This window comes from Echinops telfairi, unplaced genomic scaffold (genome assembly GCF_000313985.2).
Source record: "Echinops telfairi isolate 266 unplaced genomic scaffold, ASM31398v2 ScPeMD7_5167;HRSCAF=5991, whole genome shotgun sequence".
NCBI lineage: Eukaryota > Metazoa > Chordata > Mammalia > Afrosoricida > Tenrecidae > Echinops > Echinops telfairi.
In genome coordinates, this window is record NW_022109066.1 from 1733926 (window position 1) to 1756973 (window position 23048).

General features: G+C 47.6%; 1 protein-coding gene and 1 pseudogene across 2 annotated transcripts in view; both read right to left on the reverse strand.

The window, feature by feature from the left end:
* The window catches only part of UBASH3B (ubiquitin associated and SH3 domain containing B), a 184938-nt gene that overhangs the window by 118098 nt on the left and 43792 nt on the right, over window positions 1-23048 (reverse strand). The window lies entirely within an intron of this gene.
* LOC115871305 lies at window positions 14671-14798 on the reverse strand (annotated as a pseudogene).

Genomic DNA, 23048 nt, shown 5'->3' on the forward strand with positions numbered 1-23048 from the left:
TTTTGACCCTCCAACATTTAGAAGGACTTTATAGAGATGAAGAAACAGGAAAGGAAGGAGAGCGGAAGTAGTCAACGAGATTGGAGAGGAATCAAGAGAAAAGTGGCTTCTGGAAACCAGGAGAAGTTTCCGGGAAGTTCGAAGGAAGGGGTGGTCATCTGCCTCCCATGCGACCGATGGGCCCCCTAAGGTGGAGCTAGACCACTGGACATGGCAATGCCAGGCCACTGGTGATCTTGACAAGAGCACCCTTGGCAGATGTTGAGACAAAAGTCTGACTGAAATAAGTTCAAGAACAAAGAAGAGGATAGGACGTGGCAGCAACCCTGTGAGAGACAGCCACCCATGCTCCGATACCCGCTCCTTACTATCTTTCATATGTGCGATGGGACAGGTACATGGTCCCAGCGAGCGGATGATGCCAACTTTAGGATGTTTCCCTCTTCGAGCGAGCTACCTTTCAAGGAGAACAGAAAGAAAAGGAGAGGGCAGAGAAAGAAGGGGCAAGAGAGAATGAAACAATGTCTAAAGCAGTTCAGGTCATTTAAAGTTTCTGAATCTGCTGCCTTCCATTACTAACATCAAGAAAGTAACTTCCAAGTTCCCTCGCACTCCAGAAGGGTTCTCAGGGAACTCTAAGACAGACAGCGAATGTGAGCCTTGGAACGGGCATCCGGGAACGAGGCCACCCCCCCATGAAGAGACTGCAGCTCAGATAGGAGCTTGACTTCCAGGCTGTCCCTATTCTTAGCTATCTGTTCTTCAGCAAGTTAACTTTTCATCTCTCAATATTTCAGTCAATCAATTGGTGAAGCAGAGGTTATAAAAACACCTTGGGTTGCAGTAGGAAATAAAATAATCATAGACAACATTCAGGACAGGGTCTGACCGATGGTAAATGCTCAGATATGGTGTTCTATGATTTCTACTGTGCCCTCACTTAAAGAATGTATGTCAGGCTGGGGTAGGGAGGAGATGGTTCCACGTGATGCACCTCCCCATTTACATAAGAGCCTCAATTTAAGTTTTAATCTCTGCCTTTCTCTTGTCCCCTAATTGTGCCAAACAAAGTATTCTCTTTACTGCATACTATTAGTATTTATTAAAAACAAGTAATTCCTGTTTATTCCATACCATTAATATAACACAGTACTATTATTATTTATTTATTTATTTTGGTAGCATGCTCACTTCAGCCTGCTTGGTGGTCCTCATGGGGAGAGCCCGGGAGAGCAGCGAGAGCCCCTTTATTGCTAACCAAGCATTATATCTCATTGGGGGGGCATGATCACAGGTAACAACATGTCACAGGAAGAGGCAGTACAATAGGCATACACATCATAGGAAGGGGATGTACGATGACACAGTACTATTATTAAAGGTCTGTGTATTATTTGTTTTCTGTGCATATATAAGGAAACTTCAAAAGTTCATGAAAAAAATCTATTTTTTAAATTTTTCATTGTGATTTAGATGAAGCTTTACAGAGGGGATTAATTTTTCATTGAACAATTCATACATATTTTGTCATTGATTTCAAACTCCATAAAAATACCATTATTTTGTAAAATTCAATTTTTCCATGAACCATGAATGTTTTGAAACTCCCTTGTATAGCATCATACTTCCAAACCAAAAGCCAAACTCACTGACATTGAGTTGATTTAGGATCATTGGGAACCTATAGGGCAAGGTAGAACTGCTCCTGTGGGTTTCTGAGATTCTTTACAGGAGTATAAAGCCTCCTCTTTCTCCCACTGAAAGGCTGGTGGTTTCAAACTGCTGACCTTGAAGTCAGCAGCCCAGGGTGTAACCTAATACCCCACCAGGGTTCCTGGATCATTATACTTAGTTCTCACATACTTGTATTACGATAAAGGAAGATCGTGATCTCATTTGTACAGATCAGGAAGCAGGGGCTCAAGGTCAAATAACTTATCCAAGGTCACTGACTGCAGGTGGCAGAGTGGGTAAATACCCACATCTGTCAGTCTGCTGGCCCTTGAGCTTAGTTAGCATCATCCCATCCAGCACTCGAGTCTCATTGATCTCCTAGAAGCCCAAGTTTCTAGGATTGTGTGCTAAGTTGTTTGGGAATAAGAAAAGAAGCTGAGTACTATTTTGAACATTAGCTAGGTATTTATGCACCTACTTCCTTGGATGTTGAAAACGTGGGTGGGAAATACACTTGAATTCATTTTCACCTCTCAGGGGTCATTTTAGTACAGGGGGGCTGGGCTGTGGGAGGAGCGGGGGGCTGTATTAGAGGGGAAAGACCCCAGATTCCAATGTGTTCTCTAAATATCCGTTTAGGAAGCCTTAAGCAGGACAAAGACATTAAGAAGGAAAAGCACTATCATCTGGGTGAGGGAACCCATCAGCTTGCGACCAACAGTCTGCTGACCCAGGGTCATGGCTTTCCTATCTACACGGGGAACAGAGGGAACCGTCTCAGGGCTGGGACCGGAGCAGGTGACACCGTCACTCTTCGAGGCAGGACTACTGACTCCAGGAGAGGACCGTGCCGAGGACACAAGCTCAGGTTTAAAAAAAGGTGACGATGGAATCCGGGGTTTCTAAATGGGGGTTGGGGTTTATGACTCATGATCATATGACCCTGACTCACAGTCACCAGGCCCTCAACTTAAATTGGATAATATACCACTATTTTCATTAAGTCATATGGGACACACCTAGGCAAATTTCCTTTTTTCGGTCTGTCCCTCTCTGCACTTGCCTAAACAGAGGCACATTGCTGGTTGCTGGTTGGCAAGCAGTAGGGAAGTAATGCAAAGGATTGAAATGGTGTCTGAATGGATGTCCAACTCAAAATGGAGCTGAGCTCCCACCACACATCACAGCCTTCTATCACTTCGGGACTTTGGTGTCTAAGCTCCAGTGTACACAGGGACAGGAAATCATTGGCTGGCGGTTGACCTGGCCCCTGTAGCTTCTCACTGTCATCAAATTGTCACCAAGAGTCGCAGCAGTTCCTGGAGAACAAGAAAGTCGCGGCCAGCCAGAAGGCACCTGTGGTGCCATCAGAGGGTGCGATAGTGGAAAATAGAAGGTCTCTAAGGGGCAATTTCTCTTTGCAGAACACGAGGGGCTAGAGAAGCTAATGATAGCCACTGTCTACCCAAGCCCCACTGAGGGCAACTGACATTTCAAATGCCCTCTTGTTTGTAGTGCCTTTCCGCCCTCCATTGATCTGTAGCCACCCTTCTCGAAAGCAAGAACATCCCTTCTACCTCAGCTGCCATGCAGTGACCTTATGTATAACGAGCATCTTCAAGCTCAGCAGAATCTCGGAATCCACTGTGGAGGCTACTGTGGTCATCCTTCTCGTTTAATTGAGGATTTCTCCCATTTTCCCTGGCCTGCTGCTTCACCAAGCAGGATAACCACTCCTCAAAGTTGGGCTTTCCTGGTGACCTTGCCAAAGTGAAATCGTTTCTCCATCCTTGCCTCTACGGAACATTTTGGCTTTATTTATTTATTTATTTGTAGGAATCATCTGCTCTTTCTTGACTGGGGTGCCTCCTGTGGTCAACTGAGACAGTGGGCGCATGAGACTGTGAGACCCCCCCTTGTGGCATCGGAACTGCTGAGGGCAAAGGGGTGGAAGAGGCAGATGCAGAGGTTAAAACAAAAAAAGGAGGAACATGAGACAGGGATCCACGTGCAGTGTCTTCGAATGGATTAGCCATCACTAGCTGCTGCCCTACAAGTTCTGATGTTTTCACCACCAAACAGATTGTTCTTTTCTTTGTGAATATCTTTTCTTGATTGGTTTTGCTAAAAATAAAGCTATGGAAAGATTTTTTTTAAAAAGAATTAACTACTAAGAACAAAGGCTGGCTACTGTCAGGCAATGTCTTACAGGACTACAGGTCAACTATGGGATTATCTGAGGGACCCTAAACAGGATAACTTCCCCAGGGGCTGAGCAGGGAGCTGGCGCTCTCGGTAACTATCACTCCAGGCTGGAGCAGTCCTTGGAATAGGCCGGGAGGATTTGGAAGGTAGCCCCTAGATGGGAGAGGCGGGGGCTCTCTCTCCCTATCTCTGAGCCTTGCTCATTTATGCTAAGAATCCAGGATTCTAGCTGTAACAGAGATTTTTATAAGCCTGGTGGGTAGAACGTATTGGCCACACAAGACAACCAGGCCAGGAAGAAGCCTTAAGAGGACTCCATGAGAATAGGATGGTTTAAGCATAGCCATGAGCCTAAGTTTTAAGCTCAGCCCCATCCAATTTGTTACATTCTGGCCTCTGCTGTGCTATGTAAAATTGAAGCACAAATCTTTGTTACTACTTGGGTGGCAGGGTGAAAGGGGGGATGAAGCTATAGTTAACATGACTTACTCTGTGACCTCCAAATTAAGAGGTGGCAGCGGAAGTCTTACCCTGGGAGAAAAGTGAGTGGATGTTTTCCTCAACCATCCTTCTGGCAAGCTGTGCCTGGGTCTTCCCTCTCTAGCCTGCACTGAGGTTCAAGACTCCGAGTGCTGGACACTGCATACCCTGCTGGCAGATAGAGGCTGTGTAAAGCCAACCTCCTTATAGAGCCGCCAAAACTGAAAAGTCTGAGCAAGGCTTTGTAGGCAAACAGGCCACAGAAGACGAAGGGACATCTGGTAGGGCCTTGCTGCAGGGCTTCACAGTCCTTATGGTGGCTCTGTGGTAAAGTTCTTGCCTGTCATGTAGGGGAAACCTGGGTTCAATGTCTAGCCAATGCATTTAATGGATAGCCACCACCCATCTGTCTGTTAGTAGAGGGCTGTCTGTTGCTGCAATCCTCAAATCAACAGATTTCAGCAGTACTTCCAGACTAAGATGGGCTTAAAAACAAAGACTTGGCATTCTACTCCCACCAACAGCCCATGAAAGCTCTTTGGATCACAGTAGTCCAATCCTCAACCAATCATGGGGACAGCACAGGCCTGGGCAGTGGTCACTCCATTGGGCTTAGGTCATTACGCACTGGGGCTGACTTGAGGGCGGTTAATAACAACTCATGTCTCCAAGACATTCCTGCTTCTCTGATTCTCAGCAATCGGCTTACAGCCTTTCCCATCTCTACAGAGGGGCAAAGGAATCTGTTCAGAAAGTTCCAGATTTTCTAACCCCAGGTCCAGTCTCTAAAGACAACACTATGTGGGACATCCATAGGGAAGGACGAGGGCCGAGATGACAAACAGGGGAGAAAGAACCTGAAGCTCCATTCCTGGACTGCTGTCAAAGGAGAGGAACACAGAATAATGTACTCAAACCCAAGAGATTGAACTCTTTGATACCTTTACTCTTGGAGAGAAGTGGGCTGTCAGCAAATAGTCCCAAAGGCAGAGGCAGCTTTGTGGTGGAGGGTAAAGCCTTTTCTGTGTCGTTTGCCGAACCTGGCAAAGGCTGTGAAGCCATATGTTGTGTTCTGAGACTTGAACATAAACTTCTGCTGGATGTTTGGATTTGGGTTGTTTAATGATTCCTGGTTTGGGGTGGGGGGAGTAGGGGAGAGATGGAGATATGGAGAGTGGGGTGGGAGTAGGGCCCACAGAAAGAGAAGGGAGTCATTACATGGACTCTACGAACATTATTTCTCCAGCAAGTTCTGCTGTGTTTTCAGGAGATAACGGAGTTGTATGGCCTTAAATGACATGACCTTGGCTAAAGCGATTTCAGGTGTGAGGGTCTATGACGCAGAGCTTCTGGAATGATCCCTGTGGAAGCGCACACGTCACTCCTTGGAGGTGCTGCCAGCTGTGCTCTGATGGTTCTGGAAGAGGCAACACTGCCACCGATGACAGCCGTGCAAAGTCCCCCCAGATCAAGCAGCCACGCGCACAAATGCAAATCCACACTACCAGGACGTGGTCTTTCTGGAGCGTTATGTGCCAAGCGCTATCAGGCATTTAGTACATTTACGTCATCTCACCCTCAGCACAACTCTGTGAGCTATGCAGTAGGGTTAGGGCCAGTTTACAAATGAGCAAAGGGGCAGAGAGGCCTGGTGATCTACTTTTAAAACCCTCTGGATCATAACACCGTGACCCGTCATGGGGACGGTCCAGGCCTGGCCAGTACTTTGTTCCTTGGGCAGGGGTCACCTCGAGGTCAGTTACCCACGACAAAGGATGAGCAAAGGAAAGGGGAACTTGTACAAGACAGTCAGTAGCAGGGCTGGGCTCAAACCAAGGCCGGCCTGACACCTCTGCTCTGAGCCACCGACCAACTGTGCCTTGCTGGTCAGCAGCTGCCCCTGCTGCCCTGCAGGGCTCCAGTGGCTGGAGGTGCTGCTCTGTCATGGAAGGAGGAAAGGCATTCAGAAAATACTGAGAGCCGAATCCCCACCCCACCAGCATCTCTAATTTCACAGATGAGGAAACTGGAGGCGGGCTGGTTGTCACCCGGTGTGAGTTACGTAATTTGATGTCAAGGAAGCAGCACACCCAGGACGGAGCCAAGGCTGACTTCAGTCTTAGGCTTTCTCCATTTGATCGTGGCTTCTCTTCTTCCAAGAGCCCCTGCGGTTATGTGTTGGGCTGCTAACCATGGGGTCACCAGTCCCAAACCACCAGCCGTTCCTCGGAAGAAAGACGAGGCTGTCCACTCCTGTAAATAGTTACCATCTCAGACACCCATGGGGACAGTTCAACCCTGTCCTGTAGGGTCGATATGGGTCAGAATTAATGGCAGTGATTTTTTTCCCCTCTTCTTCTGGAGGAGAGATCACCCAGGAAGGACCAGTGGGTAGCAATTTCAGGGAGACATATTTAGGTTTCCTATGAAAACTTTCTAGCAATCTGATAGTTCAAGGATAGAACAGAGCACCTTATTAAGCTGTGAGCTCCTCAAAGATGGAGTTCAAGTACAGTCTTGAACAATCGGTGGTGATGAACTATCAAGGGAACTTAATTTGTAGGGGCCATGGTTATTTTGGCTGTACAGTATTTAAATACCCTTAAACTTAGAGGCCATCCCAATGTGGGTGGAAGGGGAGACTCACTTCCCTCGAAGGAAGATGCTCGAGCAGCTATTTTCCCCTTCAGGTTCCTGGTATGTAACGTGGTCAATGACAGCCTTAGCCAGTCAACTGCTCTGCTGTAGAACTTGGAATCGTACGGGAATGACCTGAAGCACATGCATTGTATTGAGGGTCTGGCCTATCATAGCACCCTTAGTGCCTGCCTGCTTTCAGATCCTGGTTCCCTTGGTCCAGGACAGGTGTGAGTCACCTAAAATCGTTTGACTACTTTAAGTTTATCCAAGTTAGTTTTTGACATGGGGTCCAAACCCACTGCGCATGAGTCAATCCTGATTCAGCATCCCCATAGGACAGAGTAGAATTGCCCCCAGAGGGTTTTCAAAGCTGCAAATCCTTACAGCGCTAGACTGCCATTCCATTTTGGCTAGCAGTCCAGTGTTTGCACCACTGTGTCATCAGGGATTCTTTCACCTGGGAACGGAGCATCACATGGGACTATGGAACAGATCAGAGGTCACCAACCTGACCACCCAGCCAAATTACTGGTGGTGCTCAGTAAACACGCAGGTTGCCAACTCCCTAGGCTCCTTCTGTGTGGTCAAAAGAAGCCTCAGGCTCATTCTCCAACCAGTTTTCTGAGACTGAGGATGAGGAACACTCAGTCCAAGCTACTTCCTTTAGTCTCCAGAATCAGAAAGCTGCCAGCAGAGCGGTGAGCACGTCACAATCTACTGCTATTCACAAAGACCCAGGAAGTCCAAATTCTAGAGAAGGAAGATGACAATTCAGACAACTTTCTGGAGCTCAACTTAGAAATGGGCATCTCTGTACCACCATTGATCGTTCATCCTGCAGCAGAAGCTTTTGTTTCTACTGGAAGCAACTGGTTTTGAAAAGTTACCGTGAGGCTATAGGAACTTTGCTCATTTCACAATTTTAGGGTGTTTTTTTTTTTAACTCCATAGATAGCAACCTGAACTCCAGAGCATTTCCAAGGACTAATTTTTTTGGAAATAGATCACCAGGATTTCCTTCTGAGATGGCTCTGAGTGGATTAGAACCTACAACCTTGTGATTAACAGCTGAGCACATTAACAGTTTGCACCACCGAATCCACTGACCACGCCCCTTGTCTCCCATCACTGAGACTATGTTAATCGGGCATTTTCTGGGGTAGGACATTCCACGACCTCCCTTGGGAGTCCTCTTGGTGCTCAACCCAGCCTGAGATGTAAGAGATAAAGAGCCTACAACCAATGGAACCCTGGCTGTGCCAAAGCATCACTTTACGGACAGGATGGACAGAAGCATGCAAGCCGTTGGGGTCCTTCCAGTCTGTCGAGAAAGTACCCCTCGTCTGGTGCCCTTTCTGGAGGAAGCGCACCCTGGGCTTGCATCTTCCAAGGTAGCACCTTGGGACAGTGAACTGGCCTCCCAACTGCTTGCCCTAGAGCATCCTATCAGCCAGTTCTCTCCAGAGGACTTTGAGGACAATGCAGCCATCTGTTTTGCGCACAATCTGCATCCGTATAGTGCGCATAAATTTATCTTTCAGCGCCTTCAAAATGCACACAGCTGAATTCTACTGCTGACTTTGGCACTTGCTCCTGGTATCTGAGAAGAGCAGATTCAATTAAAATGGAAGTAACAGATGCTGCAAATCATTCCCTCATTTCAGAGATTCCCCGCCCCCTCTTCTCAATGCCCTGAAGTATTTGATGAGGAACAGCAACGCAGGGGGGGGGGGGCAGTGAGCTAGCACCACTTTATATTTTTGTTCACACCAAAGAGAAATAGTGGCTTCTTCCTAGGTGGCCTTTATAACCTGCCCCACTTTTTTGTCTGGTGTAGGTTTGCTGTATGGTGAACTTGGCCGAAGGGAGAATGAACCCAGTGAGCTATGGCTTCTACTTAGCTTGAAAAGTCTTTTCTCTTCAGCACTTGTCCTTAGGCTGTCCTTGTGGAAGGGCTGTCCTTGTAATGAGGGGAGCCTGGGGGCAGGATTAAGAGCCGCATTTCAGAGATCGAAGAATGAAGGCCTAAAGAGAGTAGGCGACGTGCTCACCTTGAGCAAATCAATTCTGCCTGGGGTCCTCAGTACTCCTCCCACATCAGAATGAGGTCATGATAAAGCCCGGGCCAGGATGGAATGTTGACAGAGTATGCTCCAGAGACTTACAGGCATGTGTATTCTTGATCTTTTCTCCACAAAGCACTTAAAGGATTGTCACTTTGGGACCTTCCTTGCCTCCCAGGCAGCGTTGCTTGCCAATTCCACATCCTGCCCTGTGCTCAGCTCTCTTGCCTGAGTCTTGCAGCTCTAGCTACACGAGCTTCCCTTCTGCCATCGATGACTTGGAATAGGACCAGGATGGCAGGAGAGGGAGGGAAAGAGAAGGGAAGGATGGAGCTGAATGGCGTCTAATTACCCAGCTGCTGTGGACTCCAACTGGCGGCGACCCCATGCGGGCCAGAGCAGACGTGCGCGCGCAGAGTTTCCAAGGGCTGGTTTTTCAGATGGAGGTCACGGGTAACCTTCCCAGGTGGTGCTCAGGAGACGTTAACAGCCAGCCTTTGGGCCAGCAGCTGAGCATGTTCACTTCTTGCACCATCAGGAACCCCTTCCTCTTGTCCCCACCTAAGCACTACGATCAAGTGTTTGGGCTTGGACGGAGGATGCTGTCCTGCCAAAGAATATCTGCTGCCAAGCTTTCTTAGTGCCTGGGATACAGGACTAAGACGTTTCTCTGCCAGGGATTTTAAAGCAGACGGATCTCTCTCTCCTCCTCCTCCCTCCCTCTTTCCAGTAAGCCCTCCAAGGTCAGCCTCCACCCCTACTACCGCGACTGCCGTGACACCTTTGTTTTGTCATCTTTCAGTTTGGCATTGGTGGCTGCCATTTCTCTGTAGCTTCCAGATCACATGCTTCTGGAGGCAGCGGTCAGGGAAACAAAGCCAGATGGACTGAGGCTTGCGGACTGGCCCCGCCTCCTCCCCAGCGAGGGTGTCAGTGTGGAGCTTAATGTCTCTGAGCCGTCTACTGGTGGAACAGGAGGGGACTATAGCTGCCACCCACGCAGCGTGGTCACGAGAGTGTGTGAGACCATGTAAACCGGATGCACAGCGCCGGGCAAGTAGTAAGTGCACTGCCATGGTGCCATCCTCTTCCTAACTACCAACAGAGACCAAGACGGGCTCTTCCCCTGCCTCCTGAACGCCTTTCCATGGCTCCATTGACCTACTTCTAACTGTACTTCTCTAAATCTCATCTTTTTCCAGTGTAGGCACCTAGAGGGCTCGGTTATATCTGGTTTCTTAAATCCATGAAAGAAAATGTTCTTTTAATCCCAGACAACTGAATGGATGGATGAGTGAATAAATGAAGGAAGGAAGGAAGGAATGTACACATAAACCAAGAGTGCCTTAGAGCGTAGGCTCTAGTTTCTGAAATCTCCTGATAATCTCTTCCAGGTGTCTAGGAGAAAGGACTGGGGGCGCAGGGCTTATACTCCCTGTTTGCAAAACATTGGGCTAGATAATTTCCCTAAAGACGTCAGGAGTGCTCGGTGATTTGAAACATTTCTGCTGATTGTGGACACACATCCGGAAAGAGTTAACCAGCAGCTGCTGGGTTTGTGCTCATTCTCTTTAATATGTGAACCAAAGGACACGCAGAACACACATACACTGACGCTCCCGTCCTCTGCCTCCCGAACACCCACACATGTCCCCCTTCTGATTTACAAAAAGTTAAAACTGGACCAGCTTCTTTCAGGGCTGGCCTGTGTAAGTGACAAAATACAGGTTCTTCCCCCAAGCCTGCCTTCTGGAAACCCTGCCATTATCAGCTCTGTGCGAGATAGTGAGTGTATAGCTTTCTCTGCAGGCTCTTCCACGAGGTGTGGATAAGAAAGAAAGTAGAGGGGAAGCGTTTCGAATCTCTCATGCCATATTAGGACATGAGTTTATCATATTTAAGTTGGCTGGGTCTTGAAGAGTCATGAAGTGCACCCTACGTTAAGGGGAAGTGACATATTCAACACATGTTCCATGCACCACTATGTATGTGCTCCATGAGTCTTCTCAGTCCCTCCTCGCCACAACAGTGGCAAACGGTTATTATTGTAGTGCAGCGATTACTTAATGTGACTCTTCTAGCCATCGTCTCAATGAACAACCCTTTCCTGATGGGTCTGAATAAGAAACGGCTGGGGAAAACACTGGCAGGTTTTCCTTGTGAGTGATTGCTAACAGGGTTAATTGTGAGTGGCATCCTGCTGAGGATAAAATGAACTATCTCAGAAGCATGGCTGGGGCATCTCACAACCGGTAGGTGGACCAGGAGTGCACCTTTTGGATCCAAATCCTTGTGCATTGAGCCTCCTTGATTGAGGAGGCAGCGTGACACCAGAGGAATAGCACAGGGGCAGCAACAGCAGACCAGTAGCCAGAACATGAGACGGCGGTGGACCTCCCAGTCCACAGACCAAGTAACGCTGAGTGGTTTGGAACAGGAGGCTGCCTTGCAGGATGTGTAATTCAGGGCACTTAACTGGGGGCGCTGGGCGCCTCTGGGCTGAGGCTTATGGCAGAGCAGTGTGCTCCTGTAGATACTTATTGGCGGCCCCGGAAAGTCTTTGCAACATTACATGAGCAGAGCGGGGGCTGGTTCGAGAGGCTGAGGTCCATACCTGTGGGCACGGCAGAGAAGAAACTGTCCTAACTGAACAATTATATCCTGAGCCTTTCCCACCTGAATTACAACCTGTAAACTTCCCTAATAAACTCCATAATGACGATCATCATCGGTGAGTTCGTGTCGTCATTGCACTGAATTATAGGCCCCAATCGAAAAGTACAGTGCAGTAGGGTGTCATGGGAAGACTGAGAGTGTCATAAAAGTGTAGTTAAGAAGGACGGAAAGGGGAAGCATGTCTCACCTCTGCCTTGTGACCGTCAGCTTTGGGAGGCGGAGGCGATCAGATGTGGCTCCCACGCCGATTCTGCAATTACATATTCCGCCAGTGACAAACCTTGCCACCCTGGCAGGGTCCTGTCCCATGTCAATGGGCTTCAAGAAGACAGAGCAGTACTCAAAGCAGACAAACTTAAAGAAAGATGTCTCACTGTAAAATCCGTGTTGGCCCTTTGAGCGGTACAAGTGAATGGCACTATTTGGTAATACAATTTGTTAGAAGAATGAAAGCCCAGCACTCAAACTAAACGTCATGTTCAAACATGATTAAGCGAAACTTCATGAAGAATGGTTGTACAGGGGGCCCCCAAGCTTTCCTCTTTCACACCCTTTCTTTTATAGACAGGAAATGGACCCTCAAAAGTGAGTAACTTGGGACAAAGTCAGAATTAGATCTCAGGTTTTCAGACCCCTGGATCAATGCTTTTCTATCGGAGTTATTAGGATAGCCAAGGAAGAAATGGCAAGGGTCACTATACACGAGAATCACTGTTTATTTCCACTGAGAAAAACAAAGGAGACAAAAGGTTTTAACTAAATCTTGATTTTTTTCAACAAATATATGTATTGGGCACTGTGCTTAGTAATGACAAAAAAGATAAAATGCTAAGCTGTCAGGGTGCTCATGTCTCAGTGTACAAGAGACTCATTAAAATAATGATCTTTTATCATGTCAAATGCCATCCCAAAGCCTGGCCAAGGTGCTGGGTAGCCCAGAGGAAGAAGAGACAAGTCAGTTCTCTTGAGAGGGCGCCTAAGGAGGGCAGCACTCAGAGACGGGCAGGCCAGAAGGACAGCCACACTTGTCTGGTCCAGGAGGAAGATACGGGGAAAGCTACATAGTGAGTGAGAATCTTCCGGCAGGATCTGATGCTTTACAAGAGGAAGGTGGGTAGAGCTGTTGATCCCAGATATTTGGGTTTTCGGGGTCCATCTGTTTCAAATTTGGGGCTAGTGGGTGGCCTTGGATTGTACAGTTTTGTTAACTTTTCATTTTGTCAGAGAAGTTTCTTAATCTAAAACTTCTACCATCAACTGTTACCTCTCTCGTTCAGTAAACACTTGAATATTTAAAAAGAAATGAACATTCTCAGAACAAGGGACAATTCCTCTCAAGGAAGATTATCTGGTAACATCTTACCAATATTTGTTTGACTTTCCTCATTTCCCTGTGGCCCAATGAAACCGTGACGGGCTCTGCTTCCGGGTCATCCTGAAAGCGTGCAGCCCAGGAGCCCGCGCAGATGGCCTCTTGAGCAACAGAGACCAGACGCGTGGTTTTCTTCTCTCTATTTCTGGAGTACTTTACAGGGACGTGCAGTTACAATTCCATATCTTACCGTCCTTGTTTTTGGTAACGTGCACTGGTCAGAGTTATTTTTGTGCCCACTAAGTGACTTCTTGGCATTCCTTTCAGCCCTTTTGTAAGCCTCCTACTCCTGTTTATATGCCGACATCAGGAGAGCAACAAGCCGCAACTCACTGTTTCCAAGGCTATCCCTGATCCTGAAGCCTGTCTTTTCCCTTCCTTCCGTTCTGAGGATGCGTTAGACCCTAAGGGACTCTTGTTTCCAAGGTACCCAGAGTGAAGTGTAAAATGTATACTCTAACTAAACAACATGAATGGTTGGCAGCAACACCGCTTCTCCAAGCCTTTCCTGGAGGGACCTTCCCACAGCTGCCAGATGTGCAAACAAGACCTTTAACTGCTGACACCAGAGATGCTACCGAGAGAAGATGACTGAGGCAGGGATTCTCACATCTAGTTTTTCAGTCTTTTGGGGAAAGAAATGGATTCTCCCAAACCACCCATACGTCCCACAATCCCAGGTTCATGATTTGAACCTAGGATTGACATTAAATTCAAGACCTTGGGAAAATAAGGAAGGAGTGTTTTTAAAATGTTCTTTCTTCAAAATGAACATTTAAAAAAAAATCATTTTATTGGGGGCTCGTACAACTCTTATCACAATCCACACACATCCATCGTGTCAAGCACATTTGTACATTTGTTGCCATCATCATTGTCAAAACATTTGCTTTCTTCTACTTGAGCCCTTGGCGTCAGCTCCTCATGTTTAAAGGACTCGCCACTAAGGCAGGCATCCTCAAACTACGGCCCGCGCGGGCCACACGCGGCTCGCCGGGTGTTTTTGCCCCATTTTTGTTTTTTACTTCAACATAAGATATGTGCAGTGTGCATAGGAATTTGTTCATAGTTTTTTTTTTTTAAACCATAGTCTGGCCCTCCAACGGGTCTGAGGGACAGTGAACTGGTCCCCTGTCTTAAAAGTTTGAGGACCCCTGCACTAGGGCTTTCAGTGGCCTGAGCCCTACTCCCAGCCAGCCACCAAGCATATGTACCAGGCCCCAGAGTGATTTGTGGACACTGATGCTACGCTTGGAATGATAGGATTCTGAGCTGGAGGGCTTCAGAACGAGAAGGATCTCAGCCTCTGATGACTGCGTTCGACTTGAGATCAAATTCCCAATTGATGACCTTGACTGACACTGCTGCGCCCTTGAAGAAGAATTCATCTGTGGTCCGTCAGAGCTCTTTGATCAGCTAACCAGAGGTGCTCACCCGTTACCCACTTTTTCCTTCTAATCCTCATGATAACGAAGACTTCAGAGGGCTGCCTTGTTCCATCACTGGCACCACTAGAATGAAACCTCAGAAGGAACTCTGAAATGAGCTCTCTAGTTCTTTTTTAATGCAGTCGAGGTTTCCACATTTGGGGAAATCGCAGGGGTCAGCACATCTGTATCGCAATGGATGTGCCACGCCCTGGGAAAGCCACCTCCATGGTCATGGCATCTCCCCTGCCAGGGAAGTGCAGCTCTCTATTTCAAACATGTTCTTCTGACTGTTTCCTGGAGAGAGCTAGCCATCGTATCTCTGGGGGAAATGGCCCCTTTAGTACTCCGTCAGTCTTAGAAGCAAGTAATTACTCTTGTCTGCTATCATGGAAGTCCCTTTAGCCCTCGGTCCTCAGGCCTGCTAGAAACGATTCTAGTACTTGGGCCCTTTCCCAAAGGCGATCACCAACCAAAGGTGAAGAGTAGAGGGTATTTCCAAAGTTTAAAACTGTGCCTATCTTCCAGTGCCTTCTCAGATGAAAAAGACAGCAGGCAGCGATGACGCAGGTGCTCCACATTTTGTCGGCTTGGGACTGCTCATCGTGTCCCCCAAGCCAAAGACGGGGCCCTCCATAAAAGGCCCCTCATCTTCACCTCCTCTGAGTTTTTACAAAGCCTTGTTGCTCTTGGCACAGCGAGGCTTTGTTTGGATGGGACCTGTGAGCCAGGCCCCATGAGCAAGGCAGGCTGGTTTCTGAGCCAAAGTGATGCCATGACTATTGGCATGTAGGCGGCAATTTTCCTCCCAGCCAAGTGATACTTTTGTCCATGGAGACAGGGAGCACAATCATTCTAAAGCTGGCCAGGCACGTTCCAAGGATGCAAGAGCCTTAGAGTGTGTGTCCAGGGCCCCAAGCCCCTAGCAATCTCTCTTCTACTCTAGAAAATACGTGTTTTCCCAACAACGAACCCACTACTAAGTCACTTCAGTCTGCCATTAATTACATTAATGTGGCCCCCAATAGACATGTGTTTCCTGAGTTAAAGCCTGGCGGTTCATCTTCCTGCTTAATGGTTTATGGGTTTCCCCAAACTCTAAGCTCATTTTCGGTTCCTTGGATCCCTTGCAGTCTAGAATTTGCTGAAGTTTCCGACCTAACCCCAACCTCACTCTGAGGGGTGAAGGCAATGGGTCTTCTTATCTTTGAGGGTGGAGGTCCTATATTCGACTTCATGGAATAATGCACTCTGTTTCCCTTTGAGGGCTCCCAGCAGATGCCTATTTTAGACACTCCCACCTCTCTTCTTGCTGATGTCATTAGTCTCGGGGCGATAAGTTTCTATGCACATAACTGTGTTGCACTGGGATTCAGGGCTAAAGGACAGAATTCCGTTTTTCCAGGAACAAGAGGCCCAGGGACTCATTGGGTCTTTGCTGATGATAACTCTTCACTGAGCGTACACTACAGTATTTGAAAACCACATGCCCGAACTGCAGAAGCCACAAGGCAGTAAAAGACCACTCCTGCTCTCAAGGGTACTGGGAGTCTCCTCTGAAGGCAAGGTGAAAACGCAAAGTTCAATGGAGCTCTGAGGCCTTGCGAGGGAGGAGGCCAGTATGAGTGTACTCCCCAGGAGTTCAGAGGAGGGAGACAGCTCAGTGGGCATGAGCTGCGAGGAGAGGATCTGAGACAGTGGCAGAGATAACTTTAGGGGAAAGACAAAAGGAAATAATTGGTCCTGGCTCAGCCCTCGGATGCCATGTCCTCAGGATACTCTTCGTTCCTACTGGGCCTCAGTGGGCCGCGATACGGGTGCTATGGCAGTGGATGCTGACTGTAAGCACACCTCTGCGCCACCGTGTAGGCTCAGGGCCTCGAAATGAGTTTCAGAGGGAGTAACCGCCTCATTTGGAAAAGCTCTGAGAAGCTTGAAAGCTCCCAGTCCATGGAATGACCAACAGCGCTGGCTGCTACAACTAGCCCTTGCTCTGTCATAAGAGTTGATTTTATTATTTCCATGCTATATGATTTCTCCCACTGACCTTTAGATGGGAGACATTGGATGTTTTGCGCTCTGTGCTAATTACCCTGGGGGACATCAAGCTACGTTGCACAAGAATAACATCAATTAGAACATCTCCCACCATCTTTTTTGTTTCTTGGTGATTCAAAATCAATTATTTTCCTTAGATTTTCCAAGAAACAACTAGATCCGTTTAATACCCTTAGATAAATTCAAAGCAGATATCGTACAATCATACAACCATGCAGATTAGTTAGGTCCCATGGGCTTGACAAGGGCTCCCTGGGTGTGTGAGAGAGGTTAGTACTCACTTCAGAAAAGGTTGGTGGTTGGAATGAACCCAGCAGCGCTATGGAAGAAAGGCCTGGCAAGGCTTCCATAAAGATTACAGCCAAGAGAGCACTCTCAGAAGGAACCGGGCCACGATGGTTTGTTTGCTTGTCTTCAAACTGGCTTGGCCGGAGCAGCACGTGGAAATGGAAGGTAGAATCATGGCAGTGGTCTTGTTGCAACAGGAAATGCATCTGGCTAAGTGAGGGCAGAGAGTCTTCCTCTGCCGCCCTGAGCACGCCCCCGTTCCAAAGCCCGACGGTCTGGAGCAGGTCAGGGCTTCTCCGGTGAAGCCGTCCCTCATTTGCCAGAGTAATATGCTTTCTCCCTAAAACGCATCCCAAACTGTGAGCAGCAAGGTCAGAGGTAAATTAGGAGAATGGGTAAGATGAGCACATAGAAAGGTTCGCTGAAGAAACCATGCTGAGAATTCAAGTGGTCATATCTAGAAAAAAAAGTTAGGTGTGTCTACTAAATTTTAAGGCATAACAAAAATTCTTAAACCTCAAGAAAGATTAGAACACACATAACCCGTCCCCCCGGAAAAACAAAAACAAACAAAAAGCAACCTAGTCCTCAACATCTGTAACTGTAGCTGGGGCCCAAAGCCACAGAGGACAAAGATCTCCATGTTAAAGCATACTCCACTCAGCGCTGAGGACTTTGCCCTAGGTTAAGACTTTGAGGAACTGGATCCTAGACCAAGTCGCAAAGAAGAACATCTGGATCTCTTCTACATCACCAGGAACTGACCTCTTCTCAAATAAATGACAGGGCTGTTCCCCCTGACCCAGCATCCACAGCCTCCATTAGTGTCACACCACACCGCACCTCACCGCACCACACCACACCACACCACACCACACTCCCTGCCCACCAGGTGAAGCAAGCAGGGGCAGGGCCAACACTGAGAAGGGACCACTGACACCCAACTCCCCCTCTGCTTCCATCACAGGCCTGCAGCCGCCACTCCCTGATTGGTTTCCAAATTTACATCCTAACATTTCGCAGTGTGTCATCACAACATCTGTTTTAAAAAAAATCTATCAGATGTTTCTCACAATAATTCTGAAGGTCGTTATCTGTTCTACAGTAGAGGAGGTGCCGGGTCAGAAAGGTGGAAGGAAATGCCAAGAACATACAGCTGGGAGCCTGTTGGGCAGGCGTCAAACCCAAATCTGACTCCAAATGTCACATTTTTTCGGACGGTGCGTTCTTTGCGACCAACAGTCATCCCTCTCTCCACCGCCACACCACCTCCTGCCCCAGGTAGGATGTTGACAGTAACTAGTTTCTGTGAAATTAATTGTGACTCATGGTGACTGCATGTGGGTCAGAGCAGAGCTATAATCTATAGGGTATCATTGGTTAATTTTTTAGAATAATAACAACAGGCCTTTTTTCTGAGTACCTTTGGGTAGACGCAAACCTCCAACCTTTGCTAGGAACTGAGCATATAGCCATTTGCACCCCCTAAGGCCTTCCGTCGAAGGGACGTATCTGTTAGACACATAGTAAAGTGTGGGCTGCCTGGGCCCTGAGCCCAAGCTTGGTTCTGCTCAGCCGGGCGTGCTTTACCAACCAATTTCCCAGCCAAGGTGAGTCTTTCCGTCTTTTCCTCTGGAAAATGGGCTGACCCCCAGCTCGTAGCATCGTTGTGAGGACTAAGTGAAATAATCTATGTATAAGAGCTCTAGAGACAGAAACCCATTAGATAGAGATTTAGCTTAAATGCATAACTTCCCAGGGAGCCCCTCTACCTCCCAAGTTCCTGAAACCCCACCAGGGATCCAGCATGTGGTGTGCATGCACTGCACATCATTTCTGATGAAAATGAACATCATTGGCGGTCTGGTAGAGAAGAGAAGTGTGTTCTAAAGGTGTGGGATGGGTATTAGGAGAGTGGTGGTTGGTGGGGAGCGTTGGGGGTTGTGTGACTTTAGGTTCTGGCCTTTGTGACCACACACTGACCTTCCAACCTGGTACCCAGGGTGCTCCATGGTCTCACTTCTGGTACCCTTGCAGCTGGGGACTCCCCAATCTTTACCACGCACCCCCGGCCCCGCTCTCTCAGTGTGGATGCTGCCCTCCTGTTTGATACCATTGTGCTTCCCAGTGTTTCTGTAGTCTCTCTCCTGGCAAGCTCTGTCCGCCTTTGCTCCATGATAGGCAGACAGTGTTAACAACAAAGTGGTCCAATGGGGTTATTAGCAATTGCTGTCCAAACCTAGATGAGAGCTGTCGAGGTTTCTGAAATGTGGAGAGCAACAAGCGATAGAATCGGTGGTTGGTATAAAGTGCAACTGTGGGGCACAGATAGGCGAAGGAGTCATCTGTAATCATGGACACTTTTTATCCGGGAAGACTAAAAACTTCAAGAATCCCAACTCCAAGTGGCGAGGGGGGCCCGGTACTGGGGGAATGGATGAAGGAGTACACAGGTAAGACCCAGTGCTGCCACTGACTTTCTGCCGGACACTCATTTGACCACTGTAGTCACCTCATCATAGACTGCGGGGGATGGATTGGGCTGGCTTTGGAGCCACATAAGCCTACGTTCAGATTCCAGTTCCACCACTTATTATGCAACTTGGGCAAGTTTCTTCACATCTGCAAGCTTCAGTGTACACATCTGTCAGAGGGTGATGGGGAAATGTCTCCACAGGCTGTTGGAGGGATGAATATGCACAGTATATACACATACCCCTGGCACAATACTAAGTACCTGAAGCTCCCAGCATAGCACCATAGCTTAATAATACTACCTCTCTAGTATAATGCAATGCAATGCACTCAATTCCCAATTATCTTGTATGGCTGCCCTGTCCTCCTTAGGCCTTCCCTCTCAAGGCACCAAGATGCTGTACATTGAAGCGGCACATGGACAATTCAAGTTGGACAGGAAGGCCCAAACACATGTGAGTCAGGATGGTAGAGGGCAAAGGATTCGGAACTTGGAGGCTGTGGACCTGAGTGTCAAGTCTAACTCTCTCAACCCCAAGTTATAAAATACACGGCTCTCTTAAAATGTTTAACATTTCTTAGTCTTAGTTTTCTTATCTGTAATACGGGACCACTCCCTCTTGTTCTTCATGGATTATAGTGTGCAGCTGAAATATCAGCAGCTCTTATTTTAACAGCAAGTACAGGGCAGGGCAGGAGGAACCCCCACCCACGCTTGCTCAGCACAGCAAGTGTGCAGCAGCTGATGTGAAAACAAGATAAGGGGACATTTCTGTCAACAGACTGGGGCCTTCCCTAGAATTGGGCTGCTTTCTGTGTGCTGAACAGACAGGAAGCCACACACTGTGCAGTCAGTCACCTGCGACACTCCTCCAATATGGCTGGATGTTCTGCCTAGCTTGTGCAGCTCACTTATTCCAGTTTTTGCCTGCCTTATCTGCATCTCTTTAGCGACTTCATTCTTAGTAGAACTCGGCATTAAGGTGAAAGCGCCACGTTCTCAGCAGGGGAAGTTAAACCTGATTGGCCAACGGGTCTCTAGGTTGAAACTTAAACTCCACCTGTCTGTTCAGTAGCCCCCACCCCCACCAACTCCACCCTAAGTGAAGTCGTAAGGGAAACACCTGGGTCTGCGTTTTGAACCCTGCTAGCAGGCCTGGGACATCGGGACTGAAGGACTGAGGCGAAAGTGCTCTCAGGCAGTTCTGTTCCGAATTCCCCTAGGCACCGACAGACGTCCGTCCGTCCGGGGAAAGAGGCACAGGCTCACCGAGTGCTCTAACAACCTATCCACGGTGCTAAGATGATCCTCCTGCATGCGTGCATGCGACTAGTGGGGGAAAGATTTCTTTATACAAAAGAAGAAATCCCTTAGTGAGAAAGAGATCACTACGTCTCCTACGGAACTCCTGGAAGGAGGCCACAGAGTCCAGGGTAGCCTCCGAATCGCATCTGCTGTCTCGAGCTGTCATTTCTCTGAAAACAAGGGAGAGATGCTCTTAAGAACCAGGGTGATGCAACATGGGCTGGGATCTGTATGCCCGGCAGTTAGAAACTACCAGCAGCTCCTCGGGAGAAAGAACGGGCGTCTGGGCTTTCTACTCCTGACCACAGTTAGTCTTGGAAACATATAGGGCGTTGCTAGAAGTCAGCACTGACTCGACGGCAGTGAGTTTTTTCTTTCTTTCTGTTTTTCACCATTTTATTGGAAGCTAATACAGATATAATGCCATAGTTCAATCACATTAAGCAGTATTATACAATTGCTACCACAATCAGTTTCAAAGCATTCTTTTCCTTCTTGAACTCCTTGGCATTAGCTCCCTTTTTTAACCCCCCTACCCCCCCACTGGGCCCCCCACGAACCCTGATTCTGATGGCTGTCCTATAGGTTCATCAAGTCTCGGTTTCTTATCCTGCAAAACAGGAAAACATATAACGGAAATTGAAGGGGCTCACCCCCAGTGAAAAAAATACATCTGGGATAAACCATAATAGGAACAATCAAAACTTTTTTAAAATTACAGAAAATGTTGAAAACCGGATTAGGCCCAACAAGAATCTGAGGGAGAACAACCGACAAGGTGTTAACTGTCCAAGTCGGGTTTATCCTTTTGGTCTTCCATAGTCCTCTTTCCAACGCACTCTGTCTGGTAACAGGTTCTTCCTTCCCTCTGTTACGAAGAGCGGGAAATCACATAGTCTTGTTTCCTATGTAGAGCTCACAAATGCATCCTGGGCTCCCGCTGTCATCCACCGCCTCCTGCAAACTAGCTTCTCCCAGCTTAAGCTCTGATACTATTGCCTCCTTCGACTTCAGATGATGTGACCCAGTCCTTCGGTTACTGATGTTGGTGCGCTTCCTCCATATGGGCACAGTTGACATCTTATTTAGATGGCTGCTTGCTACAGTGAGTTTTTAAGGAAGAATTAGCTCTGAATTGAGAACCTCTCCTAATTAGAAAAATGGAAACAGAATTGAAAAAGGAATCAATGTTCACCATAAGGCATATTGTGCTCTAATATCATATCTGTAAATCACTCAAATCACAATCTGTGGTCCATCGAAAACCAACTGTGTCTCAAGTCCACATTATGATTATTTACCTACCATTGCACCTCAAACCCTAGTACAGTGTGGAAGAATATTATAGGGACTCAGCGTGGTTTTGTTGAATAAATGAATGAGTGAGTACATTCCTTAGGCACCAACATTCTTTATTCCAGTCTAATCTACAGGCTTATTTTTCTCCAAATGTCCCTAGCCTACTCATACGTCCAAGTCTTGTTCTTTTTTTTTTAAGAAAACTTTTATTGTTCTGTGGGTGAAAATTTACAGAGCAATTGATTTTCCATTCAACAATTCATACACATTTTGTTTTATGGCATTGCTTGCCATTCCCACAATGCAACAGGGCTCCTCCAACTTCCTCCGTGTTTCCAATTTTCTTTCATCCTTGTTTCTGATCACTGTTCTTTGTCTGAGAGCCCTGGTGCCGTAGTGGTTACACAATGAGCTGCTAACTGCAAGGTTGGCAGTTTGAAACCATCAGCTGCTCCTGAGGAGAAAGTGAGGCTTTCTACTTCAGTAAAGAGTCACAGTATTGGAAACCCACAAGAGCTGTTCTCCCCTGCCCTGTAGGATTGATATGAGTCGGAATCAACTCAATAGCAGTGAGTCAGGGCGTTAGAGTTATCTTGGCTGCCTTGTTCATTGTCTCATATAGACTGCTTGTCCTTCCTCCCCTGCCTTTTCCTTTCCACTGATCACCATCTGCAAGTCTTGGGTTGTGTCATTTTGCCTTGAACCATTTCCCTTCTCACTCCAGGCTGAGAATGGTGATCCTCTGCCATGCCTGCTCCACAACTACCTTGATTATAGGGCTGCCCACCCTGTAATCACTAAATTCCTTGGTCTCGTGTCTTTCCCTGAAGGAAAGAACTATGCCTTCCATCTCTGTTTTCGGTATTTGGCCTTAGTCAATACTTTTTCAATGAGCTCTCTAGTTCCCGATATGTCCTTGCCATATTAAACAAGCCCCACCTTTCCCGTTTGTGCATCTTTGTGCATCCCGGATCATTGCCTGAAACATCCTTGACAGTATGCAAACTCTTTAAAAAAAAAAAAAATTCTGCCTGGGGAAACCCTTCAGGCCCCATTCACCAAGTAGAGCCTGGCATCCTGCCATC